Below are 7,651 nucleotides of genomic sequence, written 5' to 3'. Positions count from 1 at the left end.
AATCCAGGTGAAAAGGGAAGGCTGACACTAATAGCCCTCACTTAACTTACAACAGTTTCTCATTTTTGTCTTTCAAAATAAATTGTAACTAGTGATTGAATATTGGTAGACATACATTGGGCAGTAACTGAAGTACTGTGCCTGGAAAATATCCTTTCAGGGGTCAAAAAGATGATACTGGATTCAGTTTTTGTCTGGTTTTAGAACATGAGTGTCTTAGGGAGGATAAAAGAGACTACTGTGACTACACAAAAAAGTGAGATTGGAGTTATGAAGTCCTTTATATATTCATAAGCGTTCAGTGAGCTCTCCATGGGACATAACAGTTTGCATCAGTTTCACAAATTCAAATTTAAACTTACTAAATTACAAACTAGTGCTCTTTAAACGCTTAAGAGTAAAAAAAAAAGATATTTATACAATGAACAACTCTCAATAAAAGCCAATTCCTATGCTCTGTGACAAACTACCAACATACAACTGGCAATCTCAGTGAGGAACTATGAGAATTCACTTCCAGAATAGCTAATAGATAATTAGGATGCTGTAAAAAAATCACTCATCAAAAAAGATCAATAGATCTAATTTAAGAGAGGACAATATTACTGTGTAAAAATATTTGAAAGTCACCTGGGCCCAGAATGCTTAATAAAAGCTTTTGAGAGGAAAAAAAAAATCCAACAAAGAGTAATGAAAAACAAAAGTAGTAAGGGATAAGTATAGGGCAAGTATCAGTAAAGCCTTTTTTTAATAGCAAGATTTGCATTCATTATTTCTATAGCACAATAATTTTTAATATGTCTGCCTTTATATATTTCTGTAAATAGAAAGCAGAATCAGGAAATGATAATCAGTGACTGGATTAGTATGAGCAGCTGTAGGAATAAGGAATAGTGTACGAATAAGGAATAGGAAGAAAGGCTGGCCAGAGATGAAGATAATAATGCTCGCTGCTTGATGGATAAAAGGATTTTCTGAGGCCAACCATTAGAGGTTAACAAGGAACACCTGGTGGCATATAAGCAGCACCTGGGAAGGCTGTGGTAAAGGTAGAGAGGTGAGGATATAAGGATCACCTGGGAAGACCCCTAAGGAGAAGAAGGGGATACCCTGGATGGAGAAGAGGTTGTGGGGGCCTCAAGGTTGGTGCCTGCTCCTCTGCTGTTTTCCTGCAGGCAGGGTGTAGCTGTGGAAGAAATGAGATCTTTGGGTGTATTGCACTGAGGTTTGTGTTCAGTAGCAAGAGTGCTTTGTGCAGAGTATGACTATTTCTTTACTGACCTTATATTTAGATTTGCTAAATTACTACATTAGTGTCACCATCTACATGAAAGACAGATTAACTGAAATTGGGATGAGTGCTGATAGGGATATTAGAAGGATAAAGGGATAGGAACTGGATTTCACATGAGGAAATTAGCATGGCTTATTCTGCTTAAGGAAACAGGTTGAGAATGAATGTCACTGCTCTCAGTTACAAAACTGCAGATTAAAAGCTCTGTAAGAAAATGACTGACACAAGAATTCAAGGACACAAATAGGTCACAAATTTATCTGGAAGTTTAGGGTAGCTTTAAAATATTCACAGAATTATAGAACAATTTAGGTGGAAGGGGCCAGAGGCCTTCTGGTCCAACCTCCAGGGTCTCCTATGGGCTCAGGATAGATTGCTCAGTGCTTTATCAGTTGGGTCTTTAAATCTCTGAGGCTGGAGACTGCACAATCTCTCGGGGCTACCTGCCCTACTGCTTGGTGGTCCTCAGGTCTTCAGACCGCATAAATCTCTTGTTTCTTCTTAGACCTCTGCCTCTTATCCTCCCAGAAGATGTAGCTCTATCTTCTTGATAATCCTCTCATAAGTAGGGCCAGGCTGTGAGGACCCCACAAAAGTGTTTCTTCTTCAACCCTGTTCCCAGCTTTTCCTCACAGGGTAAGAGCTCCAGTCATCCCCCATCCTGGGGGCACTCCATTGACCTGGCTACAGTTTAACCAACACCGAGCTGCATGGTGTCCCAGATGTGCTCTACTGAGTGATGAGGTGAATGGAATAATCCCACTCCTCAGTCTCCTGTGTTCCTGTGAGCACAACCCAGGATGCTGTTGGCCATCTGGGCAGCGCAGCACACTGCTGGTCCCTGCTGAGGTCCCGGGTGCCTCTGCACAGAGCTGCTCCCCAGGCAGGCTCCAGCCTGGATTAAAGCACAGAGTGATTTCTGGCTTGGGGCAGTATTTGGCTTTATCCTTGTTGAAGTTCATTATGTTCTTCTCAGCCTGTTCCTCAAACTGGCCAAGCTCTTCCAGGTGGTATCCCTGACTTTGTGTGTCCCTTCAGTTTGGTGTCATCTGCTAACCTGAAAAATGCATCATCCATCTCTTCCTCTAGGTTACTGATAATGGTGTAAAAGAGGACACTTCCCAGCAGACACACTGCAATATCTGCTGAAGTTGAGGTAAATGTCATCTGCTGTTCTCCCGTTGTCCACAAAGGCAATCCTTCAGTTGCAGAAGGCAGTCAGAGGGGTCAAGCGTGATTTTTCCCTTGGTAAATTCATGCTGGATCTTCCCAGTCTCCTCCTTTATGTGCAAAAAAATGGGCTCACTTCCTGATTTTTCCCAGGGACAAAAGTGAGAGCTGGCAGCTCTGTGATTCCCTGACTTTTCCTTTTGGGCTTTTCTTGGGAATATATGCAACAGTTGCCTTTTCCCATCTGCTGAGGACCTCTTCTGATATCTACAGAGCTTTCAAAGATGATGCACAGTGGCCCTGAAAAGGTGTCACTGAGCTCTCTCCTCACCAGTGGGTGAAGCCCATGGGTTCCACTGATTCTGGGAGGCTGAATTCTTGCACATAATCTCTGACCCAGTTCTCACCCACAGTTGGTCATTCCTAGCCTTGAGCCACCTCACTAAGCACAGAGACTTGGGAGACCTCTGTGGTGAAGATAGGCTGGGGAACAAGGAAGGTTGAGGTAAATGACATCCACTGTTCTCCCCTTGACCACAAAGGCAGTCCTTTGATCCAGGAGGAGGCAAACAGGTCAGATATGGTTTGCTTTTGCTAAATCCATCTTGGCTGTTCCCAGTCAACTTTTCCTGCATGTGTCCAGAAATGCACTGCAAGCGACTCACTCCCTAACTTCCCAAGGACAATGTGATGGCAGACTGACCTTTAGGACTCCAGGTTGTATTTTGGAACTGTTACTTTTGCCCTGATCTACACAAGGTCTTACATGCAATAGATAACTTGATCCACACCCACTACTGGTTGTTCTTCCCTTCCCTAAGGCTCTTCACTATGGAGAGAGGCCTGATTCATCCTGCTGGTGAAGACTAGGGAAAATAAGTCAACAGTGACCTCGGTCTCATCCATGTCCACTGCCACAAAAACCCCTCAGCAGAAATCCCACTCAGCAGTGATCAGAGATTGTTCTGAATTTTATGACTCATTTGGAGGAAGAAACTGTTCTTGTCTTCATGTTCTTCACATCTCTGCCACTTCAAGGGTAAAGATTCTAGCATCTCCTTTACCCTTCAGTTGTGATCTGATCTGGGCATTCCCTAAAGAGCTTCAGTGTGCTCACCTGATGTCCAGGGTCTGTCCTCTGAGACTTTCTTCACTCCCCCTAGGATCTTCACTTCCACTCTTTCATGGGCACTACAGTCAAGGCTGCTGTGGATTACTGTGTCCCTAGCCAGTGCTTTAGTAGGAGTAAAAAGCAGATATAACTGTACAACAGCCATGGCTGACCTAAACAAAGCCATGCATCAGGAAGTTGTGCCTGACACCCTCTAGAAATCTCTGGTACTGCTTGCATTGCACCATGTTGTTTTTGGTGATCAGGAGTTTCAGGTCCTCGAGAAGCAGGACAGCCTGCAAATCCAAGATTTCCTTGAGTTATCTAAGGAAGGCTTCATCCACTTCCCCAACCCCACCCCACTGGCAGTAACAGGCTCCCATCGTGCTGACACCCTCTAACAGGCCTCTGCTCAGATCCTGACCAATGAGATCTAAATCAGACCTTCTGTCCCACAGGAGGAAAAAAAAAATACACCTGTCCATTGTAGCATTCCCACCAGTGTAGCAATCCCACCTAAGGATACTGAACTATATTGGCCTGCAGTGACATTTGGTTTCTTCCGGGCCTCAGGCACCGTTCCTGACCACCATAGTCTTTCCAAGATTATGGAGATCTACCAACTCCCATTGGCCAGCACAGCTCCCTTGGCAGCCGCCTTCCTAGCGGTGTTCCCATGGAAGCCTTTCCAGTGGTTTGTGGCCTCCCTTCAGCTCCAGAAGAACTTCTGCCTTCCCAAAGACACCTCTGCACACTCATGTCTTCCCCTTTGCAATGCTCTCCCCTTTGCCATCTCTCACACGCTTTTCCTCCGCAACTGCAGCTCCCTGCAGAGCTGACTTTCATCTATCTGCTTTCCTGGGCTGCCTGCAGCTCTTCCCCCAAAGGGCGGCCAAGCTAGTGCTTGCAGCAGGTTCCCTTGCAAAACCTCCCAGCACTCCTGAGCAACTTGGGCACAGTCACTATCCTCCAAGCTGCTATCCTCTCTCAGCCTTGCCCCTGGAGACCCAGGCCTCAGCTCTTGCTCCTGCTGTGTCACTGTCAGCATCCTGCCACGATGCTGCTCACGTCCCTGCTGCAGCACACCCTGCTCAGCCCCTCCTGCACCTCCTTCCTCTCACTCCTCAGGGCACATGGTCCATCCCTGAGGTGCTGGGGCGCTCAGCCAAGGCAGGAGCACCAGGCCCTCCCTGCAGAGCAACATTTCAGGAACCACATGCTCCCTCGGGAGCTCTGTTGCACCAGGAACCTTAGATGAGCAACACTCCCATGAGCTGCACCAGGACACTGCATCCTCTATCAGGTCCCCACCAACTTCCAACAGCACCACTGACAGCCAATGAGGGCCCAAGAGCACTACTGCAAGGTCTACCTATGTCCTTGCATAAGAACTGCAAGACTCAGAACTGTGTCCCTCTTGTGGGCTCTCTCTACTGCCTTCAGCTTCCTGCCTTGCCTTGGTGCCAGCTCTGCTGAAAAGGCGAGCTGAGCACAGGAGTCTCTGGCTCTGTGCCTTGATCCTCCACTGCAGCTACCTCCTCCTGACTAAGAGAGAGAGAATCTCTCTCCCAAACATCTCAGCTCACTGGTTCTGTCGTGGGGCCCTGCTCTGTCCACACTTGCCACCCTAACACCCTCTGGCTTCTTCCCGTGCTGCACTGCTTTCCCTCCCGCCTGGGCTTCAGCTTTCACCATGTCATCCCTGGGAGCTCAGGAAATGTTGTTGTCACCTTCCCAAGGGATCCAGGCCCATCTCCACAGGAGGCCCCCACCTCCACAGGTGTCCTTCTGGGGTCAGAGCTCGGTGAGGAGTTTTTAGCCGAGGAGCAGGATCTTCTCCAATTCCCACTGGTCATTTTGATGGGCTGTTCCTGCTCCCAGAGGCGGCTGGCTGTGCAGAGGAAGCAGCTGCACTGGCTCCTTTGCCCTTGAGGCTGGTTTCCTGCAGGATTGAGAGTTTCCAGAGCCTTGGGCAAAGCGGGAGCCTACTCTCCCCACCAATAGGGTCCCCGGGGCTCTGAGGCGCTCCTGCTCCCCTGCCTGCCACCTCTGCACCCTGCCAGGCCTGTCTCCGCAAGAGCCGCACGTGGGCATGCGCTCCGGGACCTCACAAGGCAGCTCCACCAAACTGGCCAATCAGCTTGCTGTGCTTGCCCTGACATCACAACCAGCACCGCTGCTGGCCAATCAGCTTGCTGTGCTTGCCCTGACACCACAACCGGCACCGCTGCTAGGTCACTGCAGCCCCACCCACAAGCTTCCCTCTCCCCTGGGCTCCTCCTGCCTCTCCCCTTTGCTCTGGCGCTTTCAGGCGCCTCCTGGGTGCTCTGGGCCCAGGGGTCTGTGGCCACCCAACTGCTCTCTCTGTGCATTGCTCTGGAGCATCCCAGGCATCACAGCCCCTGATTCTCATGGGGGACTTCAACCACACTCATATATGCTGGAAAGACAACACAGCAAGGCACAAACAATCCAGCAGATCATTTTTAATAAGTTTTTGAAAGCCAATGAAGAGAAGTGTGCTGTGGACCTTGTATTAGCAAATAAAGGAGGACTGCTTGCAGGTGTGAAGGTTGGGTACAGCCTTGGTCTCAGTGATCATGAGACGATGGCGTACTGGTGGACAACATGTTGACCATGAGCCAGCAATGGGCTCTTGTGGCCAAGAAGGCTAATGGTACCCTGGGGTGTATTAGGAAGAGTGTTGCCAGCAGTTCGAGGGAGGGGATCCTCTCCCTCAGCCTTGGTGAGGCCACATCTGGAGTATTGTGTCCAGTTTTGGGGTGCCCAGTACAAGAGGGAGGCAGAGCTACTGGAGAGACTGCAGCAGATAACCATGAGGATGATTAAGCGACTAGAGTATCTCTTATATGAGGAGAGCCTGAGAGCTGGGTCTGCTCAGCTTAGAGAAAAGGCTGAGGAACTTATGAGTGTATATAAATATCTTGAGCATGTCAAAGGGATGAGGTTGGACTATTTCCAGTGGTCACCAAGAGGCGATGGGCAAAATCTGAAACACAGGAAGTTTCCTTTCACCATGAGGAAAAACTTCTTGACTGTAAGGGTGACTGAGCACTGGCACAGGTTACCTGGAGAGATTGTGGAGTCGCCTTCTCTGGAGATATTAAAAACCTGCTTGGACGTGATCTTGTGCAACGTCCTCTAGGTGTCCCTGCTTGAGCGGTGGGTGTGTGGGATCTCCAAAGGTCCCTTTAAACCTCAAGCATTCTATGATTCTGTGAGGAGGCCAAAGTGTGCTCACTTCCAGCACTGTGATCCTGGTTTTTGCCCTTTCCCTCCCCACAGGAGCCTGAAGTCAGTTTTCTGCTGAGGCAGATGGGAGTAGGGGACAAGCCTGCTCCTTTCAGAGGAGGAAAGCTCCTTGCAGTGACGTCTACCAGCTCCCTCGGTGCTTGTGGGTGTATCCCTTCAAACTTGGATAAGGATTTTTTTTCCTTTGCTTCTACATAAATATAATACTTTCCCTTCTACGCTGTGTCCCTTTGGGATATGTATTTGTCCTTATCTTTCATTAGTAAGCTGCAATAAGCAAAACAAGTCCAGCTTTAGTAGTATGCTCTTGTCCATCAAGGAGACTGAGCAGTTCATGCAATCTCCCCACTTGCAGGGGCGGTGCTCACAGTGAGGAAACAAAAGCTTCAAAGTAGCTCTCCAGAGATGTGTCCACAGCAGAGCTCTGATTTATTTGGGAGAAATGCCTTACAAACGCTATTCACCATTACCGTTAACTATTATACCAACAACACATAAAAACAGGTTTTTTTTTTCCAGTCTCCAAACTTTCTGTCTTTATGACATCTTAGAGGTTCATAGAGTCACAATTCTAACCCTACTTTTATGCCACTTTAGTTTTTCTAATCATGTCTTTGCTTTTTCACTCACAGTGACCGTTAAATTACAGAGTAATTTCTCCCTCCCTCTTTCTGAATCCATGTGTTTTTTAATATTCATTTCATCAGAAAACTCTTCTCTACTTTCCACAACACAGCTGAGTTTCAATCATGCTGAGTGAAGTAATTCTTTCAAAGTCGCTCTACTTTTGGCCACTGTTCTTC

The sequence above is a fragment of the Tinamus guttatus genome, unplaced genomic scaffold (genome assembly GCF_059628265.1).
Source record: "Tinamus guttatus ecotype Peru unplaced genomic scaffold, ASM5962826v1 Tinamus_guttatus_pri_ptg000302l, whole genome shotgun sequence".
NCBI lineage: Eukaryota > Metazoa > Chordata > Aves > Tinamiformes > Tinamidae > Tinamus > Tinamus guttatus.
This window is presented reverse-complemented; position numbering follows the sequence as displayed.